Consider the following 17,328-nt stretch of genomic DNA (forward strand, 5'->3'; position numbering starts at 1 on the left):
TCTTTTACATGTAGCTATCTAATTTTCCTAACACCACTTATTGAAGAGGCTGTCTTTTTTCCATTGCATATTCTTGCCTTCTTTGTCAAAGATAAGGTGCCCATATGTGCGTGGGTTTATCTCTGCGCTCGCTATTGTGTTCCATTGATCTATATTTCTGTTTTTGTACCAGTACCATAATGTCTTGATCACTGTGGCCTTGTAGTATAGTTTGAAGTCAGGATGCCTGATTCCACCAACTCCATCTTTCCTTCTCAAAATTGCTTTGGCTATTCAGGGTCTTTTGCATTTCCATACAAATAGTAAAATTTGTTGTTCTAGTTCTGTGAAAAATGCCATTGGTAATTTGATTGGGATTGCATTGAATCTGTAAATTGCTTTGGGTAGTATAGTCATTTTCACAATGTTGATTCTTCCAATCCAAGAACATGGTGTGTCTCTCCATCTGTTTGTATCATCTTTGATTTCTTTCATCAGTGTCTTATAGTTTTCTGCATACAGGTCTTTTGCCCCCTTAGGCAGGTTTATTTCTAGATATTTTATTCTTTTTGTTGCAATGTTAAATGGGAGAATTTCCTTAATTTCCCTTTCTGCTTTTTCATTGTTAGTGTATAGGAATGCAAGAGATTTCTATACATTAATTTTGTATCCTGCTACTTTACAAAATTCATCAATTAGTGCTAGCAGTTTTCTGGTAGAATCTTTAGGGTTTTCTATATATAATATCATGTCATCTGCAAAGAGTGACAATTTTACTTCTTTTCCAATTTGTATTCCTTTTATTTCATTTTCTTCTCTGATTGCTGTGGCTAAAACTTCCAAAACTATGTTGAATAATAGTGGTGAGAGTGGGCACCCCTGTCGTGTTCCTGTTCTTAGAGGGAATTCTTTCAGTTTTTCACCATATAGAATGATGTTGGCTGTTGGTTTGTCATATATGGCTTTTTAGCATTTTGAATTAACTTCCTTCTATGCCCACTTTCTAGAGAGTTTTTTTTTTTTTATCATAAATGGATGTTGTACTTCAAAGCTTTTTCTTCATCTATTGAGATGATCATATGGTTTTTATCCTTCAATTTGTTGATATGATGTATCACATTGATTGATTTGCGTATATTGAAGAATCCTTGCATTCCAGGGATAAACCCCACTTGATCATGGTGTATGATCTTTTAAATGTGCTGTTGGAGTCTGTTAGCTAGTATTTTATTGAGGATTTTTGCATCTATATTCATCAGTGATATTGGCTTGTAATTTTCTTTTCTTGTGACATCTTTGCCTGGTTTTGGTATGAGGGTGATGGTGGCCTTGTAGAATGAGTTTGGGAGTGTTCCTCCTTCTGCTATATTTGGAAGAGTTTGAGAAGAATAGGTGTTAGCTCTTCTCTAAATGTTTGAAAGAATTCACCTGTGAATCCATCTGGCCCTGGGCTTTTGTTTGTTGGGAGGTTTTTAATCACAGTCTCAATTTCTGTGCTTGTGATTGGTCTGTTCATATTTTCTATTTCTTCCTGGTTCAGTCTTGGAAGATTGAACTTTTCTAAGAATTTATCCATTTATTCCAGGTTATCTAATTTATTAGCATATAGTTGCTTATAGTAGTCTCTCGTGATCTTTTGTATTTCTGTGGTGTCCATTGTTACTTCTCCTTTTTCATTTCTAATTCTGTTGATTTGCATCTTCTCCCTTTTTTTCCTGATGTGTCTGGCTAATGGTTTATCAATTTTATTTTTATCAAAGAACCAGCTTTTAGTTCTATTGATCTTTGTTATTGTTTCTTTCATTTCTTTTTCATTTATTTCTGATACGATCTTTATGATTTCTTTCCTTCTGCTCACTTTGGGCTTTTTTTTGTTCTTTCTCTAATTGTTTTAGGTGTAAGGTTAGGATATTTATTCAAAAATTTCCTTGTTTCTTGAGGTAGGATTGTATTGCTATAAACTTCCATCTTAGAACAGCTTTTGCTGTGTCCCATAGGTTTTGGATCATTGTGTTTTCATTGTCATTTGTTTCTTGGTATTTTTTGATTTCCTCTCTGATTTCTGCAGTGACTTCTTGGTTGTTTAATAGTATATTGTTTAGCCTCCATGTGTTTGTATTTTTTACAGTTTTTTTCATGTGATTGATATCTAGTCTCATGGCATTGTGGTCAGAGAAGATGCTTGATACGATTTCAATATTCTTGCATTTACTGAAGCTTGGTTTATGCCCCAAGATGTGATCTATCCTAGAGAATGTTCTGTGTGTACTTGAGAAGAAAGTGTATTCTGTAGTTTTTGGATGGAATATCTGTTTGGATGATCTGTCCATTGGTGAAAGTGGGGTGTTAAAGTCTCCTACTATTATTGTGTTATTGTTGATTTCCCCTTTTATGGCTGTTAGCATTTGCCTTATGCATTAAGTTGCTCCTATGTTGGGTGCATAGATATTTACAATTGTTATATGTTCTTCTTGGATTTATCCCTTGATCGTTATGTAGTGTCCTTCCTTTTCTCTTGTAATAATCTTTACCTTAAAGTCTAATTTGTCTGATATGAGTATTGCTACTCCAGCTTTCTTTTGACTTCCATTTGCATGGGATATCTTTTTCCATCCCCTTACTTTCAGTCTGTGTGTGTCCCCAGGTCTGAAGTGAGTTTCTTGTAGGCAGCATATGGAAGGGTCTTCTTTTTGTATCCATTCAGCCAGTCTGTGTCTTTTGGTTGGAACATTTAATCCATTTACATTTAAAGTGATTATTGACATGTGTGTTTCTATAACCATTTTCTTAATTGTTTTGTTTTTGTTTTTGTAGGTCTTTTCCTTCTCTTGTGTGTCCTACTTAGAAAAGTTCCTTAACCAATTGTTGTAAGGCTGGTTTGGTGGTGCTGAATTCTCTTAACTTTTGCTTGTCTGGAAAGCTTTTGATTTCTCCCTCAAATCTGAATGAGATTCTTGCTGGGTAGAGTATTGTTGGCTGTAGGTTTCTCTCTTTCAGGACTTTCAGTATATCCTGCCATTCCCTTCTGGCCTGCAGAGTTTCTGTAGAAAGATCAGCTGTTACCCTTATGGATTTTCCCTTATGTGTTATTTGTTGCTTTTCTCTTGCTTCCTTTAATATTTTTTCTTTTCATGTAATTTTTGTTAGTTTGATTAATATGTGCCCCAGTGTGTTTCTCCTTGGGTTTTTTTCTGTATGGGACTCTCTGAACTTCTTGGACTTGGTTTACTATTTCCTTTCCTTGTTTTACTATTTCTTTTCCCATGTGGGGGAAGTTTTCCACCATAATCTCCTCAGATATTTTCTCAGACCCTTTCTTTTTTTCTTCTTCTGGGACATCTATGATTCAAATGTTGGTATGCTTAATATTATCCCCTATGTCTCTGAGACTGTCTTCCATTCTTTTTTCTTTTTCCTGCTCTGTGGCAGTTATTTCCCCCATTCTATCTTCCAACTCACTTATTCTTCTGCCTCAGTTATTCTTCTGTTTATACCATCTAGAGTATTTTTAATTTCATTTATTGTGTTGTTCAATATTGTTTGTTTGTTCTTTATTTCTTCTAGGTCCTTATTAACTGTTTCTTGTATTTTCTCTATTTTGTTGTTGAGATTTTGGATCATCTTTACTATCATTACTCTGAATTCTTTTTCAGGCAGTTTTCCAATTTCTTCTTCATTTATTTGGTCTTGTGGATTTTTATCTTGCTCCTTTGCCTGCAAGGTTTTTCTTTGTTTTCTCATTTTCTCTAATTTATCATATTTGCTGTCTCCTTTCCCTATGCTGCCTAGTAGAAATTCCTCTTATCTCTGTTCTTTTTGGTTTGAAGTGTGAAGCACTGGAGCTTGCTGGTCTTTGATTGGATTTGGAGCTTGGTGCTGAGAATGAGAACTCTGGGGGAGCACTTGCTGATTAATATTCCATGGGGTCAAGAGTTCTCAAGTGGTCCAATGTCCTGGACTCCGCTCTGCTGTCTCAGAGATTCAGGTTTGACCCCCAGTCGGGGCACCGAGACCCTGAAAGTTGCACAGCATGGAGAAAAAGGAGGTAGAAGGAGAACAAAGGAAAAAAAGGAGGGAAAAAGGGAAGAAGGGGAAAGGACAGACAGATCTCCAAGACCGGTGGTAAAAGCAACTCTTATCAGTGAAAGTCACACAGGGAGATGTGCACACTTGCACTTGAAAAAAGAGAAGAGGAAAAGAAACCAAAGAGAAGAGAAAAAGAGAGAGTAAAGAAAAGAAAGAAGGGAGTACTCATACCAATTACAAGCAAATCCACATACAAATATATACAGTAAATATTTAACTAACAAATATCTAAAATCAGAAACAAGACAAACATACTTGTGGACAGACTTACAATCATCTTAGGGTGTCTGCAGTCATGTTTTTCAAATGTCCTGATGAGCCTGCTATAGTAAACTATTAGGTAATTTGAATAATAAGGTATTTTTGCTTTAAATTGTAGTGTATAAATAATTTCTTGAAGGGATACCCCTGTAGTTTGAGCTCTCAAATAGTTTGATTGTTATCTAATGAAACTTAGCACAAAAGTATGAACAAATGTACCAAGATGTCCTGGGAGTCCTGACTTAGGTTTGTGAGGAAGCCAGCTTGCTGGTGGGAAGGGAAGACACTCTACTTTCTTGTTGACAAAATGGCAGCCTCAACCAACTGGTCAGTTCTTACCTCCTGGGAAATTTGAACACAACCTTTACACATTGTATTAGCTCCCTGTGGCTGCTGTAACAAATCACCACACATCTGTGGCTCAAAGCAACACAAATATATTTCCTGATAGTTCTGGAGGCTAGAAGCCGGAAATCAGTGTCGGGGGCCGAATCAAGGCTGCACTTCCTCATGGGGCTCAGGAGAGGGTCTGTCTCTTCTGGTGGCAGCAGGCATTCCTGAGTTTGAGACTCTATTGTTCCAATCTCTGCCTCTGTGGTCACACTGCCTTCTCCTCCTCTGTCTGTGGTAAAATCTCCCTCTGCTTCTCTCATGCAAGGATACATGTGACTTGCATTTATGACCCACCTTGATGATCCAGGACAATTTCCCCATCTCAAGATCTTTAATTTGCTTACATCTGAAAACCCCTTTTTTGTCATATAAGACTCACAGGTTCTTTTGGGAGCCCACTATTCAGCCTTCCACACCCGTGATGCCAGCAGTTTAATAGATAAATAGCGTGACCTAAATTACCAACAGCAGTGCTTCTCAGGAGTCAGCAATATTTTCTACTAAGAATATGGAGCATTTTACTTTCCTAGCAGTTCTACTGGTGGGCTTTCTTCTCAGAGTTCATATTCTCCAAGCAATCGGGAGGCCATGGATTCTATAGCTGAGTTTTATCTCAGTTATCAGGAGCGAGACGTTCTGCAGGAGGTCAGCTTAATTCTTCTGGCCCTTCTGCTTCTCAGTTACAAATGCAGATGCAGCTGCAGTTGGTATGGCAGCACCCCCAGGCGGCACTGCAGCAACTGGAGACTTCACGCAATGCAACCCAGCTCGCTGACACAAACAGTGTCACCGCTACAATCACACAGTCCACAGCAACAACCAACACAGCTAACACAGAAAGCAGTCCACAAACTGTCCACAATTCCCAGTTTCTTTTAACAAGGTTGAATGATCCTAAAATGTCTGAAACAGAGCGCCCATCCATGGAAATTGACAGTGCAGACCACAGTCTGTTTGTCCAAGAGCTCCTTCTGTCCACTGTCATGCGTGAAGAGAGCTTGTTCTCAGACGAGGATGAACGGGGAAATGGCAGATTTTCATGCTATGGGCTGTGTAGATATTATGCCTTTAGATGTTGCTTTAGAAAACCTAAATTTAAGAGAGTAATGAAGGAAATGAGCCTCCACCATCTCCTCTTTGATGACATCCCAATTCGCAGACAATGTCCTCCGTACTGTATTTGCCAATGAAAGTGGACAACAGCTATGTTGGGTTTGTTTGCAGATTGTGATTTCAGGTCTGTCACTCGTTACATTGTGTACATTCAAAAGGAAGAGGAAATATATATGATAATCATTTCCACTTAACTAATTTTTACTTCTAGCAGGTAAATGTAGGTAGCAGTGCAAGGGTGATCTCTGCTTTCTGTACCTTGACATGCAAAAGGCTCTCCTAATACTCCACATTCAAATTGAAGAGGAAAATTGAAATCTTTAACGAAGCTGCTGTGTGTATTTATGAATATTAATGAATAAAAACTGCTTGGATGGTTTACTTTAAAAAAAAAAGAATATAGAGCATCTTAAGCAGCAAATTTGGGGACAGTTTGGCTTATGAACAAGAACGTTACCAAAGACCATTAAAGATGGAGCTTGCAGACTTTGTGTAGATCCTGGGTTGTGTAGAATTGTGCATCTGAATTTGTGTGCATTTTAGATTAGGGATTTGTTACCATTGCTTGTCCACACCTTTGGATGTTTTCCAAAATCTAGAGCTTGTCAGCTACATCAGCATTTTCCGGTCTGCAGATATCATAGAGATGAGAAGTTTAAAATGGACTTTCTCATTGATTCACAGAATTGATATATATTTGTGTGTTCGGAAAGCCATAAAGGACATGGCACAACATTTTGTCCCTGCATGTTAGAGGATTTACCTTTCATTATCATATAAGACTTTGATAACATGGAACTGATCCCTTAGCTAGTACCGTGAACCTAGGCCCCCCTTTTCAGATGACCAGACCCAGGATCTGATACACAGTGGTAATCGCTGGGTTCTCATGTAAAACCAAAACTCCTCCCGGCCCCAGCTGGTCCTTATTGCATTTCTTCTCTATTACAGATTCCCCAGTTCTGAGGCTTTGTGTTCTAATAGTCCAGAATTGCTCTCACCATTGTTTTGACACTGATCACAGTCTAGGGCCTTCTTACTCTCTGTCTACACATATTCCTGGCTAGTGGCTGCTTCCCACCCTCTAACCATCCTGCCTGCCCCAGAGGTCTTATGATATAATTATGATTCCTCTTGACTCAGACCACAATTATGGCAGAGCAAAAAATAATACAGTGAAGAAATCCAAATGCTATGGTCAATGGTTTGAAAAGCCTTCTTTTCCCTTTGCTGAATTATGAGAATGAATCCTTCAGGCTGCAGTGGTCCAGGTTATTGGTACACTAAACGTAGAACACAAGAAACAGAATGATTTTGCAGACCTGTGTTTTAGAAAAGACTGACCCAGAAACACCAATTCATTCATTTAACCGAGAAGAATATTTCTATTTTCCAGGACTTTGCTAGGTGATAGGGACAAAATGATAAACCAAAACAGATTTGTTTTGTGTCCTCTTGGGGCTTACATGCTAGCAGGAAAGTCATATATTAATTCAAATAATCATAAAAATTGCAAGTTACAATTATGAGTGATAAAAGACCTATTCCAGGAAAAGTCAGAGTATATAATTGGTTACTCAACCTAGTTGAGGGGAGTCATTCAGAGGACGTTTCCCCAAAGAATCAGTATCTTTATGAGAATTTAAGAAATGACTGGGAAATTGTCAGGATGGGGTGGTAAGGGTGAGGAGAGAGTTTTCCAGGCAGAGGGCACATGTGCAAATGTCCTGTGGTGAGAGGGAGCAGGGCATGCTGAGGGGACTGAAATCAGACCAATGAGCCCGAATCAATTGCAGTATTATTGGTAAGTTAGGCAAGACTCAAATTTTCTGTTTCTAGGCCTTCTAATGATCTGATCTTGCTGGAAAACCATAGGAAATTATTGAATTCTTTAAACAGAAGCCTGGTGTGATCTGGTTTATGTTTTAAAAAGGTTACTCTACTGGGTAGAGATGAATTTGTAGGGAAGCAAGAATGGGTGTGGAAAGCTCAGTTAGGAGACTAAAAATAAAGATGCACAATGGCTCCTTCTATTTTTTTCATATTCTTTGATTTTATCCTGTTTTGGCTTTCAGCACTGGGCTCGGATCAATATATATTTGTTTAAGGAACAAGAAAAGAATTATGAATCAATAAGTCCAGTTCTGCTTGATGAAGGAGAAAAACTCAAACCAGACATGTTGCCTCTACTGAATGTCACTCCATTTAAAAAGCTCAAAAGTTTTATAGCATCATGAAAATACAGAGAGCAAATATTCTAAATATAGGAAGTCACTCACGGGTGCATTAGGGGAAGAATTTGGAGAAGTTCTAGGGATTAAAGGCAGGCATCCTATATCTTGATCCTTGTGGATAAGAAAATGATTAAGCAAAAAAAGGTCTTTTTTTAAGACCACAAAGGGTATAGAGATTTCTGAGGTTCTTGGTAATTATGCAAGAAAAATTTAATCTAAATTGGCAGGAAATTATTCTTTGAAGGATAAGAAGATGATAACTAGGTCAGTTGACAATATGGTGTGAATATTTTGTCTGCGCTCAAGAAGAGATCATTCTGTTGGCTTCATTAAGACTTAAATGTTCTATTAAAATGAAGATATTCTAAATATGTCAGGCTTTAGGAAAAGAAATCCAGGAATTACAAAGAGATAGCCTAATTGCAAGTGCTTGATATCCATCCAGGGATTGAATTAATAGCCACAAAAATATGAGGTAAATATTTCTGCTGAAAATTCTCTCAAATTTATCGTAAAAGTATATAAAATATTCAAAGTCAACATAAAGTTAAGGCTTTGAAGCTTTGAAAGTGTCCGCAGTTGGCTTTGTGAGTGGGGCTGGGTGAGGGCTGGGTGCCTCAGCCGAGGGTCCTGGTGGTGTGTTCTCAGTCGCGTCCGCAGGACCTGCCTTGATTGGCTTCTCTATGGAGGACTAGCGCCCCCTACCCCTTGCTTTTATTTTCAGTGATCAAATCCAGAGACTGAGGATTTGATTCACCCGGAGAAGTGAATTCTAGGTTCTAGAAAAAAAGATTGAAAGCACAGTCTTACTGGAAAGGGTAACCTGAAGACACGTGGCACAGATTCTCATCAATCAAAGAACCACTTTGCTTCACACCCATCACAGATTCTGTGCAGGACACGGAATTCTTCCAACCTTATTGAGAAAGGAGATAGCCTGCAAGTAATATCCAGGAGGTTATTTCTGGGGGCCAGTCACCCTTAGGATAATTATTCATTTTACTAAAACCCTTTTGTTGCCGCAACATTGTAATGTAGTAGATCGACACTTTGGGTCGGATACCGGCTTTATCAATGATTAGCCTTGAGACCTTGGTCACGGTACAGAACTTCTCTACGCCTCATTCTCTCATCTCTAGAATGGGGATAATGATGCTTTTTACTTTACATAATTGTGGGGAGGATGAAATGATTTCATCAATATAAAGGACTTAGCACAGTGCGTGGCACATAATAAACTAATTGCAGTAACTATTATTAGGAGGCCTTTCAGATTAAGTATGATCTTCAGTTCCCATTGCAGATGCAAATAAAAGAGTGAGAAAGTTTCCATAGAGTATTATGCAAATATAATGAATATCCTATAAAACTAACCTAGATTCCTAGAGATAGACAATTTTAGAAGATACCATTATTTTGAAATTCACCACTAAAGCACTGTTATAAATGTCAATAAAAATTTGTCTGCTCTGTTAAAACATTTACAGTGTTTTCCTTAGAGACATGAATAGAGAAGTGTTAATGGCATATTGTGCGAGTTTTTCTTATATTCAGATATAGTTTATTCTTGGGAAAATATTAACTGTTTAAGTAAATTCTGCAAAAGTTAGTGACCAGAGGGAATAAAACTAATGCATTCACTGAATAGAATATCCTAGTGTTTTCTTGATTTATTTAAATGGGATAAATCATGTGTTTTTTTTGAAAAATGCAATTTATATGAAAATGTAATTTCTTGATATTCAGCAGCACATTCACAAGGTAAAAAACTGTTGCCATAAATCAAAAAAAAATTCAATCTTGCATTGTTGTGACTGTTTGTCAAAATGAAATATTTTTCTGCAGGAATGATAGACAACTTATTATTATACACTTGGGGTTTTTCAAGATTCATATTTTGTTTCAGAAACAGGTTATTATTTCTGATTGACTGCTTTGGATTTTAAAACCAATATTGTCATTAGCAAAGAAGTATAGTGAGTTATATAAGCATAAACAAAATCAGGCTATACTTAAACAGCACCTCAGAGGAAGTTTCTCAAGAAATCAGTTAGGTAATCTGAAATGTATTTTTTTCTCTGATGTTCTGATATACTACATGGATACAAGTTTAACTGCCCTTGGGTGATCATTTTTAAGGGAATCACATAACTAAATCTTAATCCCTTAATTTCTTAGGACTTCACAAAGTTTCCTTTGTGGATATCTGGTTTACCTCTTCTTTGGTAATGAATCCTAGAAGAGTTCTTCTAGGAATCCCTACCTCCTCCATATGCAAGTATCTGCTGTTGGTGGTATTTTGGAAGAAACTTTTGGAGCATCTGCCTCACCCAGAACCCTTTTCCTTGAGAAATCTTTGTTGCTGTGTTTGAATGCTGCAGTCATTTTTACATCAGATGATCCCCACCCTCTAACCAAGCCTCAGTGGAGAAAATCCTCTTTCCTGTTTCAAGAGTTCCTGAGCCCACGTCAGGTGTGTCTTCATTGGCTGAGTTTCTCATTTGGGGGAGATACTGATCCATAATCTTCTCAGGCAGAGGAAACCTAGTTTTCAGGGAGAGAAAAAGAATTGACAGACTATGCAGAGAGAAGCAAACTCAAGTCCATGAAGTCCCCAAAACTCAGAGTAATTTTCTTTCCCCACACTTTTCAGTTGCTGGTGCCAGACCCTTGAGATACCCAGCTGTTTTTGAGTTTCATAAACTATTCCTATGTCCTTATAACACATTTTCCTTTGTTTAAGTAGATTTTGTGGGTTTGTGCTATTTACAACTGAAGAACCTCTACTAAGGAGGAAATTCAATTCTATGGCCCTGCGTAGGAAAAAATTATGGTGGTCATGGTAGTAGAATTTTACCCTATGATATTGTACAAGTCTGAATTCATACACCCCTTAAAAACATCTGAAAAGGTTAGGGGCAAACGGTGTGAAAACCATGTGTGAGTAATTTTAACCTGTTTTTCAAATTGAAGTATAGTTAATTTATAATGTGTTAGTTTCAGGTGTACAGCAAAGTGATTCAGTTGTATCTATCTATTATCTATCTATCATCTCTATCTATCTATCTATCTATCTCTGTCTATCATCTATCGATCATCATCTATCTATCTCTATTCTTTGTCAGGTTTTTTTCCGTCACAGGTTATTAGAAGATATTCAACAGAGTTCCCTGTGCTCTGCAGTAGAATCTTGTTGTTTATCTATTTTATATATATTGGTATGTATGTGTTAATCCCAAACTCCTAATTTATCTCTCCCCACCTCCCCCCACCACCGCACTATCCCCTTTGGTAACCATGTTTGTTTTCTCTGTCTTTGAGTCTATTTCTTTTTTGTAAATAAGCTCATTTGTATCATTTTTTTTTTTTTTGGGTTCCACATATAAGTGATATCATATGATACATGTCTTTCTCTGTTTGGCTTACTTCACTCAGTATGATTATCTCCAGGTCCATCTATGTTGCTACAAATGACATTATTTCATTTTTTGTGGCCAAGTAATATTCTGTTGTATATATACACCACATCTTCTTCATTCATTCATCTGTCAATGGACATTTAGGTTGTTTCCATGTCTTGGCTATTGTAAATAGTGCTGCTATGAACATAGGGGTGCATGTATCTTTTTGAATTAGAGTTTTGTCTGGATATATGTCCAGAAGTGGGATTGCAGGATCATATGGTAACTCTATTTTAAGTTTTTTTAGTTTAGTTTTTTAAGGACTCTCCATAGTCTTATCCATAGTGGCTGCACCAATTTACATTATTTACAAAATCAACTCAAAATGGATTAAAGACCTAAATGTAAGACTGGGTATTACAAAACTCCTAGAGGAAAACACAGGCAGAACACTCTGATAGAAATCACAGCAATATTTTTTTGGGTCCATTTTCTACAGTAATGGAAGTAAAAACAAAATAATCAAATGAGACCTAATTAAACTTAAAAGCTTTTTCACAGCAAAGGAAACCATAAACAAAATGAAAAGACAACCTACAGACTGCGAGAAAATATTTGCAAATGAAGCCACCAACAAGGCATCAATTTCCAAAATATACAAACAGCTCATGCAGCTTAATATATACATAAAAAACCAACTCAATCAAAAAATGGGCAGAAGACCTAAACAGACATTTTTCCAAAGAAGACATACAGATGGCCAACAGGCACATGTAAAGATGCTCACTATTGCTAATTATTAGAGAACTGCAAATCAAAACTACAATGAAATATTACTTGACACCAGTCAGAATGGCCATCATCAAAAAGTTTACGAATAATAAATGCTGGCAAGGGTGTGGAGAGAAAGGAAACCTCTTACACTGTTGGTGGGAATGTAAACATGTGTGCGTAATTTTAGGAATTGCCTGATCATTGACAAAATGTGAAACATGATATTTCATAGGCCAGGAAAGCTTTGTCAACTTCCTCGTGAAAATTTATGGAAAGAATTTATAAAGCACATAAGAGAAAACTACACAGGAATTTCCAAGAGTAACTCGTACATTTTTTTTCTGTTTATAGTCTTATTTCTTCATGTAAGGTGTGATTCTGCTGCACATGTTATCAGAGAGAATTTAAGTGATTTTCTTAAAGTCATAGTAGCTGTGTGTCAGATCAATTTCAAGATACATGTCCTCAGCTACTTTGTTATTCTGCTTCTGGAGGTGATCCTAAGATTTGGAAGGTTGCCAAGCAGGTTAATTCCCAGAAGTACATTTTCCAATTAAGGATATATACAAATGAAGGATATGAAGAAAGGAAGCTTCTAATGTTCCTTATCTACATTCCTTGCTCCTTTTAGGTATTCACCCTCTACCCCACTCTGCCCCTTCCTGATCCCAGGCCTACTAGAGAGTAAATTACTTGGATGTTACTTTTGTTTGGTAACATGTCACTACCAGCCAGCCATCTTTACTGCACCTGCCTGATATCAAAAAAGCAGGATAGTGGCACTAAAAATCCTCCAAAGAAAAGAGGTTTCTACTGTAAGGTATTTCCTTCTTTATATATTGTATGAGCTAATGGCTTTAAATATTGCTGTAGGTGAATGACCACCTTTGTCAGCTCCCACAAATTAAAATTGGGCCCTACAGAGCCAATAGTTCTTATTACTTTGAATAAAGCTGATAGCATCAGGCAATTCCAGTATAATTTATTTTAAATGTATTTAGGTGGCTATCTATAGTTGACAATGACAAATGAGCACAGCTTAAGGCTCTTTTCATAGGCATTGATCCATGCTAAAAAGACCAACACAGTTCTTATTGCAATATGTTGTGAGTCTGGGAAACAATGGACAAATTTATGATGAGTCAGTTACCTGACTCCTGCAAAATACAGCATTAGCCCTTTTGAGGATGAATCTAAGAATAAACACTATAGCTACTATAATGACTAAAAACATCTCTGATAGAATTACCACAATTTTCTTCACTTAGAGAAATTCCATGCCACGTAATTTGGGGGTCATACTTGTGGTGCCAGAGATCGGTTTAGGGGGCGAGATAATAACCAAGTTGCTTCCCTGAGTCTAGCAGGAAAAAGGAGCAACATTAGGAATAATTGATGGTGAAGGGATGAGGGAGATAAAAAAGAGATGGACTGGGAAGAATTTAATGACTCTTTGTAGCTTTACATCTGTCACAGTTTTTGTGCTACATTAAAGTTTCATTATTTTCACATTTTGTGTTTTCATATTTTTCCATCCTCTTCTTTCTGCTAAATTTACCAAGTAATACAATGGAGATAATGGAGAGCTATTTCTGCAAATGTCATCGAATCTGTTACTGGAAATGAATAAAGTGTTTCACTGATGCATTTCCCTCAGAGTACATTTTCAATTAGCAGCAGAGGATTTGTGTACAAAACATGCTCTTTAAAAAATTACAGAAAAAATAGACCATGCTATGAAAAAGTGGAAGCCTAAAATCATGAATATTTGTATCTTTGCTCAATTTTATTGGATCAAATGGTTGTGTCAACCTGCTTTTGTGAAATTTCTTTCCTTGTGTTTATCTCCACCCCTCAGCTCCTTGAACTTTCACCTGCCACAGGCTACATTTTCATAATAATTTCTGTTACTTTCATCAATAAGTTAAAGGTATTTTACCTGTAAATATCTGAGGGCATTGATTAAACTTATTTTTGCAATCCTGTATTACTATAATTACTCTTTTGGAGTAATTCTTCATTCAGAGTGAAGAAACCATGATCCAACAATATTTTTGTCTCCATGACTGAATCATCATGCAGCCTCTTGTAAGAACTTGCACTTTTGATACTTCAGTTGACTGGAGTGGAAGATAGAAGATTTCAATAGTTTGCCCTAAGCCTGTGCCTTCCGTAATGTGTATGGGAGGGCTGGACCTTGAGATGCAACTCCTTCAACCAAAACTGAACTCCTGGGTCAGTGATGCAGTTGGACACAGCGAGGGCAGGAATCCACATCTTAATTCGCCATATAATTCTCTCACTCCCTCCACTGCTGTGTCCCCCCACACTCAGAGTTCCAAGTCAGGAGGACAGAGCATCTTCAGGTGGGTAGAGTCTGTCCTGTGCATCTTTACTCTCCCCTCCCATCTGGTGTAGAGAAGATGCTCGTTCAATGTTACATGCGTTAATCAATACCATGTTTTAAATTCAACTCTGTTTGCTTGTTTTCACGCACAAAATACCTAAAATAGCACCAACTACATCGTGTGCATGTCATTGCTACTAAAGTGTAAGAAGTCCAATTTCACTGCCATTTGTGAACCCACACTCCTGCTCAGATGAGACTCAAACCCAGCCAAAACTTGTATCCACGATCCTTGACTTAGGAGGGCACTTGAACCCACTGTCTTTTAATCAAAACCGCTCACCTGGTGTCAGGACTTGCTGAAGCTCAGGTTCTTTTGTCTCAGCACAGAAGGATTCAGTGTGAGACAAAGCGGCAGACAGAGAGCTTATTAGCATGGGATTCTTATGAGAAATACAAGCCAGCAGGCAAGGGGGTGCAGCCCCAGAAACAAAGAGGGCTACATTTTTATAATCAAAAAAAAAAAAAGAGGAGAGGGGAGAAGACCACCTTCTTCCTTATTTTGGGGTAGCATCAAGGGCTTACATCATTAGTTCCTCCTCTGACTCTACGTGGTCTAACCTTATGTATGCTAGCAGAAGGGTGGTAACATACACTAAAATATGTTAATTCACCTCAGGTTTCAGTATAATGTCTCCTTCCCCAGTTTCTTACCCCTTTCACTTATGTTCCTGTCTTGGCTACATGCAGAAATGCTACTCTTCAAGGACCGTTAACTCACTGAGGTCATATAACAAGATTCACACCCCATATCAATTCTCTGTGTTTTATCTATCAGGGTTTGTGGCTTGAGTGTGCCTGGAGCTTGAATGTACCTGGTCTTCCTTCAAGGTAGGGTAGATTGTTGCTAGGTTACTGGATTCTTTTCATCAGTGGTCATTAGTTTACAATAGTCTCCCAAACTCCCTTAAAATTCCCTCTATCTTTAATTCCCTGGTGGGATTTTGAAACTATTTAATTATACTACTCTATCCCTATCAATTGTGTTCCTGAACTACATTCCCATGTCTTCCTTACTTATCCATGTGTTGTGCAGTGAGAGATGGACATTCAGTTTCATGGAGCTAAATACTGGATAAAGCTAAATACTGATATTCTGATTGGGAATCGAACTCATCTCCCTCACGAAATATTGTTGAATTAATATCATTTCTGTTTAGTATATTGCACTCTTTTGGGGTAGTTTTTCACTGAGAGCTCTTATTACAAAATATTGTTTTGTAATAAGCAATATTAATTTTTATCTCCCAGTCTGCCTCCCTTGAGAAAAACTAAGTTGTACGTGCTGCATTTGTGGTTATAGGTGAGCAGATCAAAGAACAACTAAGCTTTCCTTGGCTTTTATTTGGAATTTCATGTTACGTGATGTGAGAAGGAGTGTTATGTAACATCAACAGTCTGCTGTATTTACATACTGTTGCTCATTCAGTAAACATTTATTATAACATTTCTTTTTGCCACTTAAGTTCTGTGCTACATGATAAAACCACTGCTAGAGCTGCTAAGGTTGCAGTGTGCCCTGTGGCTACCACCTGCTTGTATAATGGTCACAATCATGTATACCTGTACTTGAACTTTCTAGGCAGCTCTTGTAAAAGAGAAAGAGATGGGTTGGTGCTGGAAAACCTGGGTTTAAATCCAGCCTCTGACTCTTTGTAGCTTTATGGTTTTGATTAAGTCCCTTTTTTTCCCCCTTGAGCCTCGATTTCCTCTTGTGTCAAAAACAAACATGTGTCCTAGGGTTGTGTGAGATAATGCACAAAAAGCATCAGTAAATTTCTAGAGAGGTTCCCAAATTTAAAATATTGAAATTATAAAATGTGTAGGCAGTTACTATTAAGAAGCAAATGAAAAGCATTTTGCATGAGAACGTCCTGCCTGCCAGCAGAGACCTTGCCAGAATGTCTCACCCAGGGCTCCTTTGGAAATAGACTCTGATCCATGATTGGCAGTAGCGCTCTAGGAGACCTCCATGGCTCTGCTTCAGTGCCCCCACTGTTCCACACAGCTTGCTCTTTGTTAATTAAACTGAGTCAAGAGTGTCAGCATTATTAGGCTGGACTCTGGGACAAGCATGGAACTGTGAAAGCAAACAAGAATTTCACATTTGTGCAAAGTTATTGAAAATACACAGGCTTTGAGGTTTACATATCTTGACTTCTTGTACATTACAATTTAAAATAGGCATCCTATCAAACAAGGAATATGCAAAAGAAATGTCCAGCTTTGCTAATGCTGACTGGCATGTGGGTCTTTCAGTGCCATTGGGATGTTTAGATTTTTATCCCCAAGAGGCCTGCAGTCTGCACTCAGCTGGAACCAGTGGAAAAGCATCTCAGAGATAACAAAGTTATAGCCCGAATGTCTAGAGTCATTTTCATCTGGATGATGTGTTTTACTTTCTACACTTTTAAAATGGTAAGAAAAAAAGAGTCTTGTTTCTCCTGCCCTCTCCTCCCTCCCAACTGAGCAGCATAGCTACTCCTGAAAAGCTATTGACAGACTCCCATTTCTTTGATATATTTAACCAGAAGGGGCTTGTGATGATGAGTGATCATTTACAGACACTTTCAAATGCGGGAGTTAATGGAAGTGAGGCTACAAGGAGAAATTACTCTTCATCTCTACTGTGCCTCCCAGTTAAAAGATTTTTGGCCTTGTCTGAAGGAAACCTATGTCA

At 37.7% G+C, this 17,328-nt stretch overlaps 1 pseudogene; it reads left to right on the forward strand.

Annotated features, from left to right (window-relative positions):
- The window catches only part of LOC130830896 (E3 ubiquitin-protein ligase KCMF1-like), a 174,806-nt pseudogene extending 168,946 nt beyond the window's left edge, over nucleotides 1-5,860 (forward strand).
- Nucleotides 5,861-17,328: the final 11,468 nt, after the last annotated feature.

The sequence above is a fragment of the Hippopotamus amphibius genome, chromosome 11, assembly GCF_030028045.1.
Source record: "Hippopotamus amphibius kiboko isolate mHipAmp2 chromosome 11, mHipAmp2.hap2, whole genome shotgun sequence".
NCBI lineage: Eukaryota > Metazoa > Chordata > Mammalia > Artiodactyla > Hippopotamidae > Hippopotamus > Hippopotamus amphibius.